The sequence below is a fragment of the Diadema setosum genome, chromosome 10 (assembly GCF_964275005.1).
Source record: "Diadema setosum chromosome 10, eeDiaSeto1, whole genome shotgun sequence".
Lineage (NCBI taxonomy): Eukaryota > Metazoa > Echinodermata > Echinoidea > Diadematoida > Diadematidae > Diadema > Diadema setosum.
In genome coordinates this window covers 10,654,440-10,677,475 of record NC_092694.1, presented here as the reverse complement: position 1 = coordinate 10,677,475, position 23,036 = coordinate 10,654,440, and the positions used below count along the sequence as shown (strand labels likewise).

General features: G+C 37.0%; 1 protein-coding gene across 1 annotated transcript in view; it reads right to left on the bottom strand.

The window, feature by feature from the left end:
• The window catches only part of LOC140234334 (small ribosomal subunit protein eS7-like), a 463,926-nt gene that overhangs the window by 108,272 nt on the left and 332,618 nt on the right, over positions 1 to 23,036 (bottom strand). The window lies entirely within an intron of this gene.

Here is a 23,036-nt window from a genome sequence, read left to right as displayed (position 1 = left end):
TCTAGGTCAGACGCAACCTTCATAAACGCTTTTGGACCCATCGCCCTTCAATGCCAGTGACAATACGTGCAAATAATGACGGAGTTAAAAGAGAGTCTCGAATCCCTTCATACAACTGAAACCGATACATTTACCACACCTTTTTTTTAATGGGTTTGTGATCAGTGGTAATAACCATAATATGCAGCTACCGACGCGACGCACTGATCACATAATTGACATTAAAATTTAAAGTGCCCTCTTGTCGCTTTATCTTTGTAATACTAATGATGTGATTTAATTGGTAATATACCACATTTCGTCATCAAAAATAAGACCCCCCCCCCCTTTAATCAACCAAAAATAAGACCTCCCCCTCCAATAAAGCAATACATTTCGGGGACTTCAGAATACACTGTATCTTTGTTTTCGTCTGCAAATTATTGTTCAGGCAGTGAGAAAATTTTGTTCCGTCTATGTTTCTTTACACCCATATAGAATCATTCATTGCCTACTAAAAAAAACAAAAAAAAAAAGAAAAAATATATAGAATAAAAACTTTGATATCTTGCTATGTGGGAGTCGTTGTCTTGGTCGTTGCATATCATCACTACGACTGCCACATAGGTGTAGGCCTGTAGTTGCGATTCCTGAAAGTCCAGGAAATACGGCAACAATTAGGTGCAATTAAAGGACAAGTTCACTTTCATTAACATAAGGATTGAGAGAATGTTATAGCAATATTAGTAGAACACATCATTGAAAGTTTGAGGAAAATCAGACAATTTTCCTCAAACTTTCACTGATGTGTTCTACTAATATTGCTGTATTCTCTCAATCCTTATCGAAGAAGGTGAACTTGTTCTTTAAGTAAATGCCATAGAGATTGTGGTACACACACACACACACACATACACACACACGATATTTTATCATCTTATCATTACCATTCAGTGTAATCACGAAGTTATTTCCACCTGTGTATTGCAGAAACGTCGAAATGAAATATAATCACAAAATACGATTTTTTACACACTCATCTAAACGTAAGTGAAAAGGATTTAAAAGGCATTTTCACATTCTCGAGTTTCATCTAAAAAGAGAAAGGAAGCAAACAAAAATTTGAGAGTAAATATGAATATTGATGTTTCCACAGTAACCAAATTTTCAAACAATATTTCTTTCGTTGCGGAGGTCATTAGCTGTTTTGTGGCAAACACACAGCGGAAACCGCCGATACGGTTGAGAGAAATAAAAAAAAAAAGATCTGCAGGATCGTTTTGTGTGCGTGTGTGTGTATTTCGTTAGGGACGGAAACTAACATGGCATTGACCTTGAGCTCTGGTATTTGGGAAAAGGAAAACTACGGGAATCTCCCTCCAGAAGCTCGACACAATAACATAAAAAGTTTCCCGGCGTGTATGCCCACTTTCATGGCGAGTGCATCCGCACCACACCTGATATGTTTTCTATGTGTGACTGTATTTACAGAAGGAAAAAGATCAGTCACGCCTAGATGAAAAAGAAATGAAATGAAAAGAAAAAAATAGGTTAGCGATCCCAAAGGAAAGTTTCTACTACACGTACTGTGAAAACACAGAGAAATGTAGTCACGTGTGCTGGTAACATGCCTGCTTGCACACTATTACTTTAAACACAGACACACACAAGCATGATTATACATTATATATTATCATTATGAACACAATAACGTTTATATCTGTATCAATGTCTATGTAGCAAATCACTTACGTCATTGTATAACATAAATGTCATAGTTCTCAAGACTTGTTTTGTTGGATATTAGGGAAAAACATGTCAAGTAGCAAAGCATGAGACTGGCTATACACTGTGATTATTTTCTTCAAAGTCTTATGATGTGCTGGATCAAATTCAACCACATAATCACCAGATTATGATAATTGTTATCATGCCACAATTCGAAAAGTCTTTTCAAACTTCAGTTTCATGAAAGTGAGTTAATCGTTATAAACTGTAGGCCTACTTTTATTCATTGTAATATGCAGGGAATAGAATCACCTCATGTTTAACGTGGTTTTCCTGGTCATGAGTTACCCCATCCATTCGTAGTGTTTCTTCCGATCACTGATTATTGCCCACATATCCTATTTTTCGCTTCGATAATCATAATGCGAGTTTTTCTTCCTTTCTTGGAATCCACGCGCTCTCTCAGAAACAAACTCATAAAGACAACAACAGCAACAAAAGCAGAACAAAACAGAACAAAACAAAAAACCTTGAAACGATATAATATAGACGCACTCCCTGTTTCGTTGACCTGTTTACAGAGGTCAGAATGCAGTCTCTCTCAAAGCAAGAAACACACATTCATGGAAGCAGGGAGGTGAGACGTCTCACCTCCCTGATGGAAGGGTGATATGAACGAGGCCTACTTTTAAGCTATAGAAAGAAACGAATACCATTGGCGAATACATTTCGGGGTTTTTTTTTTTCCGCATTGGCAACATAGCCAAACGTGTTATGAGCTGTGCCCGGAGTAAGATCTCATGGATGACTTTATAATTGGTGTTCACTGGGCCAATCTCACTTGGTGAGTCGTCACCTCGACTGTCGCGACTCGTGCGACTTGAAAGAACAAAAGAAGGCGACTCCAGGACAACTTCCAGAGACGTCGCCAAATTTATATAGATGATTGGTCCGGAAGTCGTGGAGACGTCTGTGAGACGTCTTCTCAGTCGCAGAGGCAGAGACGTCTCCGCGACGTCTCCGGTACGTCGCCAATGAGTCTCCGCAAGGGCACTGAGTTAGATGTCTTGGACAAAATTGATCTCCGTGACTTGGCCGCAACTACGGAGACGTCGCGGAGACGTCCCCAAGACCTGCTGGAGACTGAATAACAAAAAAAAAAAAAAAAAAAAAAAAAAAAAATAAAAAATAGTTCACATCCCCCGAGACTCTCCGGAGACACGGTTAGATTCCAGAAGACGTCGTGGAGACGTCTCTGCGTCTATAGGGAGACTCGAGTCTCGATTAGGTCGCCAACTAGTCTTCAGCTCAATACGATGCCGTCGACCTAAAGCTCTGTCACCGTGGTCACCTCTATCTCTTGAAATATTTGCTATTTGTGCTATGATATGGTATGGTATGGTTTGGTTTGGTTTATTTTTGCATTTTCTTTTTGCAAATACAATAACAAATGATTACAAAGTGATACAGAGTATGCACAAAAAGGAGAGTATAACATACAAATTAATACTAAAAATAATAATGTCAATTTATTAACAACATCAGTCTGTAATAACGTATGAATCAAAGCAAGATGTTAAGGCACAGATCGCATTTATACATGAGCAAAGAAGAAATCATAATATAGGATACCGTCATCATAAGCAGAGCTTGACGCGGATGAGGCCCTATCTTGATATACGAATATATTACAACACTAATAAACTTACACATAAAAATCTTAATCTTAACGCTATATACCAAACACTTTTTGCTAAAGAAAAAAAAAACAACAACGGGAAAGAAGAACAGTGACTTGGTGCTTTAAAGAAAAAGAAAGGAAAAAGCACGCAGCATCATCGACTACTGGTAAATAGAAGTTTAAGTATGTGCAAGTGACAGTGCGTCGTGTGTGCAGGTGACAATGCAAGAGAATATGAACGCTATATAGTACGCATATTTTAGGTCAAGGTATGCGCTTAAAGTGAAAAAAAAGTTCTGGTAAGGGCCTGAGAACCCGTCTGGCACCATTTCATATTTGCTTGCAATATATCGAAAGAGTCTACAAAGAAACTTACCTGGTTGACGCGGTTTGCCGGAATGATGAGCCGTTTCGGAGTATTTTGAGAAAAATAATAAAAGTCGGTAGACCGACTTTTATTCCAGAAGGCTCCAGACTAACTCGGTCTCAGGGAAAACTCGACCCTATTTCAGACAAATTACACACAGTTCGTGATCGCCATGTTCATCAGTACTCTATTGACCGATTCGGGTTCGTTGAGGGCAGCAGACATTTCATGGCACTGGGCGGGGAAGGACTGTATGGGCGCTGCTGCGACCCCGCGTCATTTGACGTCATTATGAATTATTCATTTCTGGTTTGCATGGGCTCACAGATCACGCGTAATGAACGATGCGCGATGACTGTGCCATATGCCTTTCACGTACACCGTAGGCATGGCCTTTCACGTACACCACCGTAGGCAATTAAGGAGATGTGTGTTAATGCTATGCTACGGGCGGGAGTGCATAACGTCCAGTACGCGAATTCAGCCCGGCCAAACGTACGTGAGTGACCTGCTTATTTTTACAAATTTTGCTTAAAAATACAACCCACATTTGCTGTTATAAGATACAGTTTACTGGCTGTCAATCATGGAGTTTTCAGGCGCTCTCGGCTGTCAATCATGGAGTGTCAGTAAAGCGCTCTCGGCTGTCAATCACGGAGCTTAGGCGCTCTCGACTGTCAATCATGGTCTCGAAGGAGCGCTCTCTCGCTACGCGCATCGCTTGCCTACCCCGCTTGCCCCGTCCCCGCCGGAGCTCTCCCCACCTCAACTCGCCGAGTCCCGTCCCGTCCTAGCAAAGTACAACGGTAGCTGTTGTGTTACTAGTAACGTTATAGGCCTAAACGTTAGGAGATTCGAAGCGGGATAGAACCGTCGGAGAAGTGCATTTTAACAGAATTAGAAATTAGATGTAACGTAATAGGCACAAGTGCTAAGTGATTGAGACCTTTCTCGAGATAAGTATGATCGGAAACTGAAAACTTGGTTTTCAATATGCCAGATAATGTTAGGAGTTTATCCTATAGTCAGTATAGACACTACACTTTGAGTACGTTTTCTACTATAGTATAACACTGTAAAACTATGAAACCTTCAGATATTGTTGTTTTTTAAAAAAAAAAGAGTGTAGTCTTGATTTACATAGGGACACCTTTCGTTTAAATATTTGTCATGAATAAAGACACATTGCCACAAATTTTCCGACATTTCAAACCATAAATGAGGCGATACACTATAAGATTCCCGACTACTAGAACCAATCTTACTTTTTACATATATTTTTGTAGACTAACCGACTGTTTTCCATTCCCGTACAAGACTGTCCCGCTAAAGACCCCTAAAGTACTGTACCCGCCTTAACAAAAATACGTATAGATTCTAAATTTTCTATACGTGATCATCACCGCCTGCGGCACGCGTCTGCAAAAAGTGGGGGGGGGGGGCACTTCCGGGTTGCTTGAGCTTACTACTACTACTACTACTACTTCTAATAATGATAATAATAACAATGATAATTATAATAATATTAGTAATAAAAACGTCTACACGGCATTTCGTACCGGCTTCGAAAGGTTTCATTACATTTTCGTCCATTTCTATTCTGCTACTCTCGGGATATAAAAAAGGGGACACAAAGTGGTGACACTCTATGTATTCCTGTGAACGGGATTAAAAAAAAATAAATAAATAAAGGGAGAGAGAGAGAGAGAGAGAGAGAAAAGAAAAAAATGGGGGACCGGCCCAGAGCACACCCCCAACCCCCCCCCCCCCCCCCGTTCCGTCGGCGATGATTATGTCCTTGTAAGTTGTCAGTGGTGAATATTTTTCTGTATATAGGCACTATATGAGATTCTAACTTAGTACGCAGATTCTACGCATGGTAGAGTTATTGTGAACAAATACTAGTAGGCCTATAAAGTATGATGAATGTTCCAGAACCCTGTATTGACCCTAATGTGTGTTTGATTGTTTTTAGTGTGCCCAACTATTAGTAACTATTATAATGATTATGGTGATCCCACTGCTATGATTTGATTGGATTTGATTTATTTCTGCATTTTTACAAGGTACATACAACCTAACAATTTTCCAATACTATTCACTTTATATCCAACACAAAATGATATTTATGACATATACCAACAGTGAAATACGTATTGTATAGGTGAATTATAAATATGCAAAACAAACGGAAAATCAAATGTTCAAGTCAATGGAATGAATACATACAAAATGTAGGAGACCGTCATCGTATAACCTGTAATTTGTGTTTGAGGGCGGCCCCTTGAAAAGCATAGTTAGTCTATGATAGCGAGTTCCCTTTGACCTTTGATGAGATTATCGGGGTAATTGTCCCTGAAACAACTCTTTCCGATCTAATCTGGGATGTATGGCATCTTTTTTTTCTTTTTTTTTTAGTGTAAACGTTGAAGAAATTATCTTTTTCTACTTGGTGAATTTACAGGTTCTTTGTCTGATATTGCAACATTCTTTCGGTCCCATACTGATACACCTATACTGTGATGTTGTACTAATATGACTAATTTTGTGATTGTCGTATTTTTCTTTGCAATCCTTTTCTTGTGTATGATCTAATATGGCCTATAACCAAGGGCTTATCATCGGTCTCAGTCAGTTGATGGAGATGGAAACGTATCTAGAGGTATAAAGGGTATATACAGTATACTCGGTAGTCCTATAATTCTATAGACCTGCTGATGTGTAGACTATTGATGACGGTAATAAAAACGAAAGTAGCCCTTATTACCTTGTTATTAGTCTTTTCTGGAATCATCACATGCATTTCACTGACCAGCCATCCCCGTCGTGAGGCCTGAGTATAAGAATATAATGTTACATCGGAAGGTGGATTTAATGTCACAATAAGGTCCTGTTTACCTTTGGTAAGCAGTGATTTTGAAAGTGTTCAAGAAATCACTTTTGATGCATACGTGTAGGTCATTTTTATCTCAAAACATCCTACCATATCAGTTTTGCAATAAATACTATTATGGAGATGTCATTATTTTTCTCATTAAACCCTAACTGTAGACGGCTTACTCTTAAACATTTTCATAACTATTGTTCACATTTGGCTACTTAACATAGATTATACTTTTTAATTTTTGATTTTTTTTTCTATCACAGACGCACATTTTAGAACTATTTTGTAGCACTAATGCTGGGTTTATGTTTCATCATCAAATGGTTAAATCATGCCTTAAAGAAGAACATATGAAAGAATAGAAGGGCTCACGCTATAAAGCAAAAACCAAATTAGCGATAACAGTAACTGATTAGCAGTTGGTCAAAACATATGTCAACTAAAGTTCCGCTAGCTTGTCGAATTTCAGTTCTATATTTGCAATTGTTCTTCTCAAGTCGGAAGGGCGATACCCCTTCAACATCCTCCCCCTTCATGCCCTTCTTTTCGGTCCACCTCTATTGCCCGAGAATATTCATTTTCATTATTTTTCATGTTGTACAGTTTCTAAATATGCAACTGGAAGTGCACGAGATTGCTGGATTTTAGTTCTGAAAGGTGCTAAGGTTATAGCAGGGGAAAGAGGTGACAAACAGCATGCGAAATTTATTGCTTCTCTCTTAATGATGTGTTTTTATCGATTTTTCCTCAAATATGACAAAATATACGCTATGCATCCATCGCAGCTGGATTTCGTTTGTATGTATGTGTGTGTGTGTGTGTGTGTGTGTGTGTGTGTGTGCATGGGGTGGATATCTCCTCCACATCACCCTTCCTTTTATCATTGTCCACCCTCATTTTTCCTTGAATAATCTTTTTCTTAAGAGTATACTTTCCTGCTTAAAAGATTCCAAATACGCTACCTAAGATTTGCACCATATTTCAAATCAAAAGATTCAAAAGTTCCCTACACTGAAGGGGGGGGGGGGGGGAAACACTCCCCTTACTTTTTGATTTACAATCTCCCAAATATTCCACGAAATCGTGTGAACCAGATCGTTGCTGGAATTTACTTCTAAAATTGCAAAATCTTCCTCGTGTGGGATGCTGATACACCCTCCCCTTTGGTCAATCTTCACAGACTGATCTAGTGATAGTATCCATATAGGCCCACATAGTGAAAACACACAAACTGCATGGAAAAGAGGTAACAGTTACAACATCAACCATTCACATTATCTTGAAGACTTCCTTTCTTATCATCAAAAAGGGGACTAGATCATTGGATTTCACTTCTAAAAAACGCAAAATCTCCCTTGCCCACCCTTAGAAAAAAAGGGCCCTGCACATACGGCCATGCTCCCTTTCTCCTTTTTTTTTTTTTAAACGGATTGACGTCCCTATCCCCCATTCATATTGGTAGTGGGCCCCCTCACTATTAATATTCCGCCGGCCTTGGCACTGACACTGTCCCTGAATATTCACGTTTTTTTACTGTGTTGAATCAAGAAATTGCAATTTTTCAACTAAAAGTTTGCAAAATATTGTGGAATTTCTCTAAAATTGCAAAAGTATCCTCATGTGGCAGCCTCCCTCCCCCCCCCCCCCCCCACTTGAATGACCCGTCCCCTCCTCTGTCCCCCCCCCCCTCCCCCTCCCCCTTGAATAATTACTACGTATGATCATTACATGCCATCTCACAGCAGGTTGCTATGATTATAGTTTCTCACCCGAGGGTATATTGCTGCATGTAGTCTGGCAACCTAACGGGTGGCTCAGGGGTTCAGCACACCTGTGAAAAAAAAAAAAAAAAAAGTTGCTCCCAGTTGCCTGGTCCTGTATGTAAGATTAGGATACATGTCATGCAGACGGCATCTGTTTCTTTTGGTAGTATAACATATTTTGTCCTTCTTATTTTTCCTTGTTTGTTATAAACATTCAAGGTATGGTGCAATTACAGCCCCCCCCCCCCCCCCCCACACACACACACAGATTTTTATTATTGTAATTATATATGTCCATTGCAGGAAGGGACACATGTTTTCAGTTTCAGCTTTGTGAGCAAATGGTATTAAAAGGTTGGTATGCCTGCTAATACATGTGCATTCAGTCTGCATAATTGCCCATTATGCACGGATATAAACATACCAGAGAGAGAGAGAGAGAGAAAGAAAGAAAGAGAGAAGGGGTCCCGACCGTGTACAGAATCAGTCTATCTATAGCTCCTTCATTACTTTTACTCTATACATGAACGTTGAACCATGGACCTACTGTAGGTCCATGGTTGAACTTTTTTATAGCTACCTCCGGCCGGGAATGCTCTTATCTTCTCGCCCTTTATATATATATGTATATGTATATATATAACTTATATAACTATATTTGCACCAAATTTTCGACAAAAAAAAATTTAATGTATCGTCGAAAATTTGGTGCGAATAAATAACACTGTTGGACTGTCGAAATGTATCGGACTCTACTTCGTCATCTTTCCTATACTGTTGCCAACACGCGGACTACAAGTATCATTATATAATATATTATCAAACTATGTATATATTGTACACCATATCCAGCCATAACGGGCAATGCGAAAACAATCCCGATAATAATAATAATGATTTCCTATTTTGTATGCGTGCTTTATGACTCACCATTGGTCACGTCTTTCCAATGGCCTTGAATTATAGTTAATGATGACAAACTTAACTACTATAATTATATCTTTTACACAGTGTCAACTTGTCCCGGTGAAAGGTACTACTAGTATACGTACTAGTCCACCATGGCCCAGCCATGGCAGGAAATGAAAACGTGGCACCACCTGCAAAGCAACACGAACCATGATGTCGGATGGGTATCAACACTGGACGATGCTAACTGCATTCTAGAAATGTTTGAAGTCAGCAAGACCACTTCTTTTGTTGGAGACCAAAAATCCAAAGGGTTTGGACACCATCAACTACGCCAACTGGAAAACACATCTGCTGAAGCTGTAGTGACAGCAGGCAATGTGAATGATGAAAAGTCGGGTAATTATTACTTGAAATATAGGGTTTAAACATACAGGTCACTCGATACAATCATGTCATTCTTCGAGTACAGTTCAAATTTCTATTGTTCATAATGTCAGTGTGTATCTCACACACGTACATGAGTGGAACTGTACGTACCATACACTAAAACATGTATAATTGTATCTGGTGTAGGACACTTCCCCCGTTTTTTTTTTTCTTTTGTTTGTTTGTTTGAAAAGATTTTATTTTCTGCATTTCATATTTTCTTTCAGAATACAAAAATAACAAAGGCAGGTTCAATTACACAAATTCAATTCTGAAAATTATTGACATATTACATAGTAAGTCATATTTTGTATATAAAGACAAATGAAACGTTAAATAACATACAAAATGTTTATATGGCCAATAATGACTTGATTCACAGTACAATATATAATATATACATATGATGCAGAGGGCCGCCGTTATAAGCCGTGCTTGAACAGACGGACAGCCAGAGTTAAATTACCATTTTTTATTGTAGTACTTGAACACTAATACGGATGGGCCATGTTAAAATGCGTGTAAATCCAGTTTTATACAATTACTTGGTAAACAGGAGAGGTGCCTGTGAGTGCGTGTGCAGGTGATGAAGCGCGAAAGTGTTGATGGTCAGCACTTCTAAGAAAATGATTGAATATGTTATAATATGGGCGACGGGTCAAGCAGCAAAGTAAAAGAAAAGGAAAAGGGGGTGGACCAAAATATTGCCTTGTTGTTGAGTATAAGAGGTACATGTTTAATGATTACTGTACAGTATGATATTGTGCCAAGAAATATTTCTTTGTATTTGCCTTAAAGGAATAAAGAGATGTGCACTGTTTTATGTGGAGAGGGAGTGAATTCCAAATATCAGGCCCGTTATGCCGAATTGATTTTTGAGCTAATAGGAATTTAGGGTTATTCAATACATATTTTAATACAAGTGCAGGTCAAGCTGGGTACTATATTCACGAGGGTCATTCCGAGAGATCGACATCCACGAGTCATACTCCCAAAGAGTTCTTTACTTAAAAAAACTCCAGGCGCACTAAAGCTTATATGAGTTCGATACTGACAGATGAAAACTGCCCGTAGGAGTACGAAATTATAACACGGGGCTAAAGTAAGTCTCGAGCATGTCGATGGCCTATAGTTTGCTTATTGTCGAAATCGTGCCTGTATATGACGGGTGGATTCTACATTTCGTAGGCTGTGTGACTCATGGGCTGTTTCATTCGTGGATTTCAAACTCGTAACTTGCACCCGTCTTCTGTTCGATATTCTTTTGTGTATATACACACAATGTCTTTGTAGAGAAAAGGCCAACAAAGAGCTTTGTGCACTTCTAGATGTTAATTCAACCCAAACCATAAGAACCGAATCATATTTATTAAGTTACAACAGTTAATCAGAATGTAGGTTTTCTTGGTAAATTTCGTAACCTTGTCATTTACGTTCCTATTCCGAGCATTCAATAACGGAGTCAATGCTCGCAGCACTGAATCAGCACTCCAATTCGAAATCCAGTCATTCGAATTCACTATCGGAGCAGTCCGACCGGGCCCTGTTTTATGAAGAGTCAAAATCGATTATATAGTTGATTTCAACTGTAAGTCTATGGCGGCCTGTGTGGTAAGGAAATTTAAAATCGATTTTATCTTTTGATAAAACGGGGCCCAGTCAATTGCTCATTTGCGTCGTTCATTTTGAAAATATGTGGAGGCATTTCAACAAGAGGAATACAGCCGGTGACGAAATATCATCAGTCATTCACATTTGGCCCCCCCCCCAAAAAAAAAAGAGAGAGAGAAAAGAAAGAAACTACGTTCCAAAGAAAATGACTTATTGTAAAAGATGTCTGGAAATTAGTTAACTGAAGGCCTTCGTATGTGTCATATTTTCTCCTACCTTAGAGTGGAATAGACTGGGCTCCATGATGAACATTACTTATTTCTCCGTGTAGGCTCTCCTGTTCGTGCTGAAATTTGAAATTCACGAGGATTATGACATTACAATGGCAGCAATGTGCGGGCACATCAGACAGTGTACAACGATGTACAATAGGGTAGATTGATGGATATCTTCCAGAAAAACAATTTCGACTCCATTTTGACTGATAAAATGACCACCCTATGGGCCTACCTCTTGTTTGTTATTTATCATTTCATTGACATCTTCTTTCCTTTTCGAGGGATTAAGTATAAGATCATCCTGTGTCATGTTTTCTTTTTGATGCATTGTGTGATGTGATGCGTGATGTGTGTGTGTGTGTGTGTGTGTGTGTGTGTGTGTGTGTTGGGGGTTGTCGTTTTTTTTTTTTTTTTAATGGGTGATGAGGTGTCATCGAAAGGAGAATGTTTAAGTAGGTAATTGTCTTTTGTCTTGTTTTGATGCACTACTGAGTGGACCCTATAATTCATCGTGTCTTGAAATGAAAAATCAAAAATACATGCACACGGAACAAAGCAGAAGAATTAAACATAAATGTATTAATTCCTGGGTTGTAAACATCTTTCCTTGTTTTATACTTTCGCCCATTTCTTCCCACATCCTCACCCATCATCCCATTGTTAAAATTTAAAGTTAAAATTTGAAATTTATTCTTTTACCTTCTATGACTTGATCGCACTGAGTATGAAATTTATCATCTGACAATAAGATTGAATGTTTTGTTATGTTATGTTTTGTTGTATTTGTTGGTTTTCTGTCCATGTCTACACTTTGTACCTTAAAAATCAATTATTTTGTGCATAATCGTAAGGGAACTTACTTCACAAGGCCTTTTGGCTTTTCTCAAGTTCTCTTTTTTCATTTTCACTGTTATATGTAAATGATTGATTATCCTTTTGTGTATTGTAAAATCCGATACTGTTGTATTGTTTTATCCGAAAATGAGATGAATAAACGAATTGAATTGAATTGAATTGAATGCCCCAAATAAGCTCATCAGGTTTCTCTGCTTCAAATCGGATAGTTGTCATTATTTACGTAGTGGAATAAAGATAAAAAATAATAACATAGAATCAGTGCCGTTGACCTCTGCTTGCATGGCAGCATTGTTTTGTTAACAGCATTAATGCAAAAAACAAACCAAAAAAACAAACAAACTGTTTATGTGATGAATCGATCAACACGCTTTTCGTCTTTTTAGACATTTTACTAGCAATCACTATTCAAAAACAAGGCCGCATTTTCTTGTAAGGTTAACGTTTAGAATAAAGGATAAATATTATGATACAGATGAAGACTGGAAATTTAATTCTCTCCATTTGATTTCATATACGGCTTCAGAAACTGCGTTCTCATCGTACCTGATAAGGTTTAAGGAAGACTCCAACGGATTAGTGCCATACGATGGGGTTCCATTTGTGACGACCGGCAGATATTTTTTAAGCTGCATGTACGGCCGAAACAAGCACCAGTATGCTCAGGAGAAAAAGAAACAAGAGACTGAGCAGGAGATGCAGGTAACGGTTTGGGAGGTGCAGAATGATGCCACCCCACCCCAGAAACCAAAAACTGAGTTAATGTGATACATTATTATTCATTTTGTATTCATGCCAATCAAATAAAACGTTCTCCGTGTTTTTTTTTTTTTTTGTGTGTTTTTTTTTCATGTTCATGCTCGTCGTCCGTTACCAATGTTTGAACCTTCTACATCATACCCGGTTCAAACATAATGATCTATAACAATAACGTCACAATCTAATGTTCGAAATAACTACTAGCTTTCTGTTTTAGTTGTTGATAAACAGCTCTAGTCTGAAGGCTTATAAAAATTAGTGTGCCTGATTCCAATTGACCGGACTTAATAGTATGCAGATGTGGGACCTATGACCCGCATTACATGACATTATTAGACTAATCCAGACATTATTAATCGGAGCTTATTGTACTTTCAATCAATTATTTGTCTCTTCTATTTTTGCCGTAAAATAACGACCAGAAAACCGTCTGTCGAATGACACGCTTGTGTGTTGCCCGTGGTTTCAAGAAACCAACAATGCTCGGCAATAAAAGAAAGAAAAAGAAACAAATGATAATTAATAAATACAAAATAATAACATAGAATCAGTGCCATTGGCCTCTGCTTGCATGGCAGCATTGTTTTGTTAACAGCATTAATGCAATATGTCAATCTGAGGAGAATCTTGTGTAAACATGGTAGCGTTGAAATACACGTTTAATCTTCCAAAAGACTACCCCGACATAAACTGCCTATTTCGTATCGATTAATGAGTTTCCGCTGTCGTTTTCTGACCTTTTTTCACAGTTTTGATACACTCCCGATACCAAATTTGCGTTCTCACGTTTGTATGCATATAGAGCTACAGAGTTACGTCACGTTTTCACATGGGCATGTCAACGTGAATGGATTGTTTTAAAAGTGTTCATGTCTACAATCACTGGGGACAGAAATAAATGTGACATACTACATTGGGTTTGTTTTCAGACTTTATTTTCATTGACTTCTATTCAATCAATGTCATTAGTGAATACAATAACTGATTATAATACTTATTACAATGAAATACCGTACTTTAAAATATATAGAACTACATAAGAGAATGATGCCTTAAATGAAAATTCTTGCACATATAGCCTACGCAATTTTGCTAAATTTAAGTAAGTCATGTAAGTATGTAACTTATCTTTAATTCCAGTTTCTTTCTGATCATTCAATGACGAGATCTGGAATTAAAAGTCAACAATGAAAAGATAATGTGCCTAAGTGCATTGCATATGTAATATGCATATGCATTAATCAATAGTTCACATGGCTGTAATATCATAATTCAAACGTAAAATAATACAACTTGACAGTCACCACCTTCTGAACCGATGACTTCAGACAAGGACACATAACTAAAAAGAAAAAAAAAACACCGAAAACCCTTGCAAAATGCAAATCTCATGCATTTATGCATTTTTAAGAATAATTTGGATATGAAAGGTAGTAACATAGAATTGACAATTCATTTATGAAGGTTTAAAACATAATGAGCTATCATGTGTCCTAATGTGGTTGAAATCGGGCGTAATCGCATAATTATTTTCAAGAATTATTTTGATATGAAAGGTCGTAAAATAAAATTGACAATGCATTTATGAAGGTTAAAAACATAATGAGCTATCATGTGTCCTCATGTGGTTGCAATCGGACAATCAACATCTAGGATCTTGGGGGGGGGGGGGGGTAGAGAAACAGGGAGGCAGGGAAGCCCCAACCTCATTTCCGTATATATTTAAAAATCTCATAGTCTTTGAGGTTAAGATATGTCAGTATTGATATGCACATCTTGCTCGTCAAGATACTGGAGGATTATCAAAACAAGGAGTTTAGTAGACTGTAGGTATGATGTCAGTCACAGAATCTATTGATGACACTTTTTGATCTCAGTGAAGTTTATTTCAGTTAATCAATTTCGGTCTTGTTCTTTATGTTTCTCCTCTTTCGAATCATTCGTCACGTTTTACTCAAATAAAACAAAAAATGATATAACACTAACAGAGTAGTCATATCTTTCCCCTTTTTCATACACGTCCCTCTGCAAGCTGTTTGCCATGTGATAGTGCAGTTACTTAATGCATTTTTTTTTTCATTTACATTGAAAAAAAATGTATACAGACTGATCATCCCATACCGCGGAAGAGACGGCGAGTAATCCAAGGATCAAAGAAAAAAGGGTGCCCAGCCCGTGTTTTCCTGAAGGAAGTCATCAGATTCCCCCATTTTCAGGTACGCAATGTGCAATGTTACTTGTTTGTTTGATAGTAGGGTCATTTCAGTATCACAAAAAATGGAAGCTATTATAAATGATTTGATTTATTTTGTTTCGTTTTTAAAACACAGAGATATGACACAATGTGCCTGGTTGACTCCTTTTCCTGGTATCGGGGGCGAAGCACGATGGGTGGGTTTCATTCGCCAGTTTTTGGTATTCCTTTCTTTTTTTTATTTAAGTTGGTGGATAGAGAGACCACTACACCCAGTTAGCACCCTGGGTAATTTCTTTTTTTTCGATGAATGAATACAGACGGACCCTCCACGTGTCGTGGCCAATTCATTCACGGGTCCATGTGGAACCGGAATTTGTACAAACTCCAGGAAATGTACCAATGTCTCGCTGGGAAAATGTACAATCTTGAAAGTTGTTTCAACAAGAAATGTGAAAACGTTTCGCCTGAAGATTTAATAACTTTAAATTTCAACTGGAAATGTACAAACACTGACGAGAAAAGTACGCATCACATACTTCAACAGTATTACGTTGGCGATGGATAAAACAGTTGTATAAAAAAATTATCATGAATTTTTACCATTGTAATTTGTTCTTTTTGTTTTTGTTAACCCCAAGAATGATTTTCACTACACTTTGAAGAGAACATGTACAGTGTATGGTGACTTCTCCTTTTGTTTACTTGAGCCCTCCCACCTGCCGCCTAAGGGAACTAGTTGGGATAGTAAGTCAGTTACTCCTGAAAGACCCAACACTTGATATTTTTTATCTCCTCATGTGTAATGGAAAAAGATACAGTTATACAGTGACAAGAAATCATTAATGACTGAAGATTATGTAAGGGGATGAGGAGAATAAGAATGAGGTTGAAAAGTCACATTATCAGCATGACTTAAAAAAAAATAACAAATTTTCTGGCCAAACGGGGAAATTTGCATCCGAACGATAATAAAATCCCTCTTTATTCCTAGGGGCAACAAGTCCAGGGAGGGGGTGATGAGGAAATCTGGCAGGGATGGGTTTATCAAAAGCCAAAAATAAGTCATATTTACCAACGGAAAAATCAGACGTGTGCAATAATCACATATTCTTAAATACATCACATGTATATATATATATATATATATATATATATATATATATATATATATATATATGTATATATATATATATATATATATATATATATATATATGTATATATATATATATATATATATATATATATATATATATGTATATATGTTCATCTTGGAATTTTCCACGTGTTGGACTTCGAATGTTGTAATTATTATATATATATATATATATATATATATATATATATATAGATATATATATATATATATATAGATAGATATATATATAGATATATATACATATACATATAATATATACATATTTCACACACAGAATGCAGCTTTCATTCCATAGTTATGATGATATGCAAATTAGAATATATTTTAGAAAGAGAACATTATGAATCTCGGCTTCCCATTAGCCACTGTGGCAGATGTAAATGTATAAAATTTTATTTTTAAGGTCAATGAACACAATGGATGCCTTTGGAATTGACCATACAACAGAAAGTGTAAATTAGCAATTGTTCGAGAAGGCTTATAAATAACAACAATATATATGTGTAGACTCTACACATGAGATACACTAACCCTTTTAAGCAAGCGTTGTTGTAATGGAATTGCAGATACATATCGGAAATAATAAGTGACATCAATGTGTGCATTCAATCGATGATCATATTATACTGTAGTCTTCTATTTGGGAGAGTATTGGTTTACCTGCTCAAGAAGAGCAATAAATTCCAAAGATCTTTAGGTCTACGTGGTGGTGGAGCTGTAGATTTTATCTATACTACCTCATCTCAGGCTACATCAGCCAGCAAAAGAGCGAAAGATGATGCAAGCTGGGCCCTGCGCCATGCCGTGGCAACTGGCACGGCGGTGATGACAGAGCGCAGGATCTACATGACTCTGCCGTCTGATGAAAAACACGCGGGCACGCATCCAACGGGGACGGTAACCATACTTTTCATTATACCCCGGCCCATACAGCGTGTGAATACCATGATAACAACGATCATTGATTAATCGGTCTGTCTTGGAAAAGTGACAAATTGTTTTGATGCAACTACTCACTCAAAGGCGATTAAGTTTTGCAAATGCAAACGCAATCATAGAAAAGGTAGAAGAGACCTTTTGGAGATTGTTAGCATTTTGTTGTCGTTGTAAAGGAAAAAAAAAATCATGGAAATAATGAGAAATATCGCGTTGCAACTTATCTCTGACTTTTAAAGCAATGTTCTTCCAAACTTGACAAATAAGATAATTGTGTTTTTCTTTTCAAGACACTTTCTATTGAATCAGACCTGTGTAAACGCTATAATCACATCTTTTTATACAAAAAAAAAAAAAAAAATCTTATGAAGCAATTAATGATCACTGACTTCCATTGTAAAATTGACGGGCAAAGGTAAAATGAGTGCGTTGGCTAATTCTATTTGTTGCGAATGGTTCAGAAGGAAATTGGTAAGTTCTCATCTCTATGTCATTTTGAGCAGGTTAGATAATGCACACTTTAGTAACCGATTACGCGTTTCCATGGTAACATCATGTGGAAACAATTTTACTTGAAACACTTAAATAGCTTGTAAATGATCATCATGGTAATTGCCAAAAATTATAAATGTGGAAAAAGTGTCTACAGAACACTTCTACAGAGAAACTTTAAAACAGGTGTATGCAGCTTTAAAAAAAAAATGGAAATTTTTATATATTTTAAACTGAACTCTAGTGACGTATTGTAATGCATATAACGCAGAATTATTGTAGTATTATTTTCTCTGAAAATTAACATTGCTGGCACATTCTCTTTAGTATCATTCACCTACTTATTCTTATGCTCTGCCGTTTATATAGCTAACTGGATTTTTCAACACTATTAATGTGAGCGTCAAGAACAAACTAGAAGAACTAGTTGGCCATGGTGTGACCACTGTTAGTGAGGCCAGGCGGCACCTAAAGGTGTATGTGGAAACGGTGCTTTTCCCAAACCCAAAGTCACGTCCAGTTTCTTCAGACACAGCATACTATCCAACTGACCGGGTTATTAGAAACCACATCTACGCGGCCCGTATGAAGTTGAGGTATGCTGTCATAACTTATGATGCAGACTGATTTATCAGCTCTTCATCTGTGCTTACCAGTATGCCATCATTAGTACGTAGTTCGCAAAGGGCAGGTGTAATCAATCAGAGCTATATCATTTTTTTTTATACCCGAAATAAGATTTTTGATTAGCTTATCGCAAACATGGGGACTTTTTGCTATAGGTTTTGCAGGAATAAGCTGGAATTTTCTTATAGCACATAAACTTCACCCAGCAAAGCAACAACTGCTGATGTTTTGAAAAAATATGCATTCTTCATGACATGTACTTGATAAGTTCAATACTTTGAAAGATACATAATAATGTTATATCTGACACTATCAGCCTTATGATAACTTGGGCAGCTTACATGATACCACTTGGAATTATCAGGTAAGTTTATAATTTTCAGCTTATTGAGTAACAGATTTGTCAAATTTTCATATTTCATGTCAAGAACATTTGATGTTGTAATGGTCATGTTCATTGCTTTGCAGAAACTTTCATTATTGTTTTTATTGTCTACACATGTTTCCAGTGATTATTACATTTTTTTTTCTATACTCGTCTTATGTGGTTCCAGCACATGAAAGTACATGTTTCTTTCGAAGTTCTTCAACATTATAATACATGATAAGGAATGAGGCGATTGTCTTATTCAGTGTGAATGTTTACGCGGAATAATGATATATAATAAATAAGACTGATAATAATAACGTATTGATTGAATAATTACATCTTAGCCTCCACATTCAGGTGGCTCCGGAGGCAGGATTTTTTTTTTTTTTATTTTTAATGATGGAATTCCATCCATTTTCACGATTTTAAAGAGTGACGAAACTGGTGCACACTCGCATTCTAATCATTATCGCTTCTTCGAGCATTATCCAATGTGAATGTTAGTAGCTTGAAAATAGTGTACATGTGGAATGTTACTTTCCAGAATTTTGTCCAAGAGACACATGACCACCGAAGTCGTGAGCAAGCACTCCTATAAGTAGAAGTAAACAAGCCAAGTGTATGGGCACAATGCATGAAACAAGCAATTGCTTTAAGCAAAAGCACAAGTTCGTCAAGCAAAAGGTCTAACTCCAGCAATTGCTTAAATCTATAAACCTTTTGCTTGTGCTTGTACCTTCTGCTTGCCCCCCACAAATAATTGCTTGCGTTTTAACAAAAGGGACGTCATGCCTGTGCGAACACAAGAACAAAGGCGGATGTGACAGCATATATTTTAAAGGGCGTGTGTGTGCGGAAATATTTCCTGATATAGCAAAGGAGATATGAAATGACACTCATAAATGCACACACAAACGTAAACATACATCTATACACACACACTAACTGGCTGATTCCCTTCTCTGCTTATTTTATCGTAGTGGCCCGGATCTGCCTGATGGTAGGAACGTGGAGAGAGGTTCCTTGCTCTCCACCTATAAAGTCAGACATTACTTCTTCTTTTTTTTTGGATAATATATCAATTTATAAAGCGCAACACCTGTAAACATATATTCTTCCGCGCTGCAAAAGCTTCTGATGTGCTTGATGATAATGAACAATTAAATGAAAAGATGTTTATTTAGCCGTGACTTAAAAACTGCTATGGTTGGGGATTTCCGGACTTGTAATGGTAGATCATTCCAGATTTTGGGAGCTGCACAGGCACATGCTCTGTCTCCCATAAAGTGTTACTTTTGTTTTACATGTTGGCATTTGTAAAAGTAGAGTGTCCTTAAATTGTGAGTGTGTCTATAAGATTTGAATACTAATGATTCGGATATGTACCTGGGGGCTTGACCGATGAGTGACCTATATACAATCAATAAAATCTTAAACAATACTCGTTAACGAATCGGAAGCCAGTGTAAGTCTTTCAGAAGAGGAGTAATCCTTGAAAACATGGGTTTGTTACAGATAAGCATTGCGCAGGAGTTTTGGAATCGCTGCGTGCGCCCAACTTGAGATCAGGGAGTCCATATAATAACACGTTAGAATAATCCAATTTACTGACAATGCATGCTTGTACGATCATTTTCATACTGTTCTCATCAAAATATGTCCTAATACGTCTAAGATTATATATCATATGGTATGATGATTTACACACACTTGTGATGTGTGCTTCCATGTTCAATACAGCTCTATGGTCAAAACACACTCCAAAGCCCCTTTTACACTTTTGTTTCTTAACCCCTTACTTTCTCTGACCCAGGACTATCGTTAGTCCGTACCAATTTTTTTCAGCTGTTTACACTCGCCAATAAATCCCGTACTAAGCTCTTGTCCTGGGCTAAGGATAAAACTGACCTGAGTGTAGAAAACAATTTTATTAAGATTTTGGGTAAATCAGTTGTGTATGTATGTATGTAAGTAGGTATGAATGTGTACAATGTATGTACTTACGTATGGATTGATTGATTGGTTGATTATTTTATTGATCCGTATATGCATGCATGCATGCGTGCATTTATTCATTCATTCATTCATTCATTCATTCATTCATTCATTCATTCATTCATTCAATCAATTGACTAGATATGCCAAACTGGATCAAGAAAACCTACAAAAACAAGTCGAGGAGTGGAGGACACAGAATCCAAGGGATAAGTACAAGCTTGTGCTTGCAACATCTGAACCGACAGCGGAAACAACTGCACAAGGTGCCTAATTTCCCCCCCCCCCTCCCCCTCCGAAAAAAGAAGAAGAAAGAACCAACCAACCAGCCAAACAAACAAACCAAACAAACAAACAAACAAGCAATCACGAACAAAAACAAAAAGAAAAACAAAAACAAAAGAAATTGTGGTAAATTCCAAAATGTTTACATTGGTATAAAAAAGATGTGAGGGATGTCCTTTGAACGAGAGTTTTATTGACCGTCACCATGTAATTACTTATTTATAACTTTTCAACCACAGTGCAAGTTTCAAGATGACTCAATTCCTGCAGCACGCCATTTTTAAATACAGACCTTATGTTTAACGTTTCTGGTACATCTATTTACATATTCAATGTAATGGGAGGACTTAAATATGATATTGGTGTTTGGTGGGCTTGCAAGGGAAGTACTTCTGCATTGCATAAATTTGTAGTTTCCATTTAGTCATTGTCTGTAATTTGATTTGCATTTAAAGTACACCTATCTTCTCATTTTGTAATATCTATATTCTGCATTACAGACGTTGAGCAGTCATTGAATGCTGACGACATGAATGACGAAGATGAAGTCCTTCCAATACCAAAGAAAGAAGAGAAAGCAACATTCTTCTTCTGCCACCAAACCGAGTATCAAAGACACCTTCTCCAAAGGTTATTTAATATCTGCATGTACAGATCCTGTTTAGATACTTACACTATTGTTGAGTGATGGGAAATCACCACTCTGCAACTATGTCCTTCCTTGTTGATATTTATTCCAATGTATACAGTCCCTACTGCAATAAATTTCGTTCCTTCTCTATCTCAACAACGTGTTTCTTCATACATGTACCCGTTACTATATTCTTCAGTCCTTTGATGGATGCTGTTATAAATAATGTCGTGAACAATAATATTGATGAAGATTTTCATGCTTAGGGATTCAAAACTTAAATCACTGCACATGCAGGACATATTTCTATGTTTTGTTCTTCTCTCTCTCTCTATCTCTTTTTTTTTCTAGGTCAATTATACCTTGGAAAATTACCCAAGATCCTTCAAAAAACCCTAACCCTAGTCTTAGAATCCTGAACTTAATCCTAAACTTTACCCAACCTCCAGCCCTTATAGCCTAAACCTTATAACACTAATCTTTAGTACAACGTTGTCACTAACTGTAAGTTTGGAGCCGGGGGTATTTTTCCCCCTATCTTAAGGGAGGGGATGGGGATGATTAATAATTACCCTAATTCGTTTGTTGTTGTTTTTTTTTTTGTTACTTCTTGATTTTGTATATAGCTTTCTTTTTCTTGAAATTTATTATTAATTTAATACAAAGCTATAGTGTGAAAACGTGTTTATTCCTATGCCCGTATCCCATTACTCATAACAGCACAAAACATCGCAAAGTTGTCGTAATTAACATCTCCTTAATCACAGTAATTTCATAGGACTTTCAAATCGTACAATGCACTTTATTTCCTAGTACATAAAAGAAGGAAAAATACATTAATGCCTAATACATTACTGAAAGCGTCAATCATTTTTTGGTCAATGTAGCCAAAGTTAATTCCACATGCTGGATTTATGATAGCCACGTTTTTTCTACCGTAAGTAGTATATCAGCTTCAGATTTGTATTTTCATCTTGTTTTTGAAACTTCATTTTGAAAAAAAAAAATACATAGAATCCAAAGTAACCATGCATATTGAGTTTCATGATAGCCAATTTGAATTCAAAATTTATATTTTCTTAATGTTAGATACGGCAATACC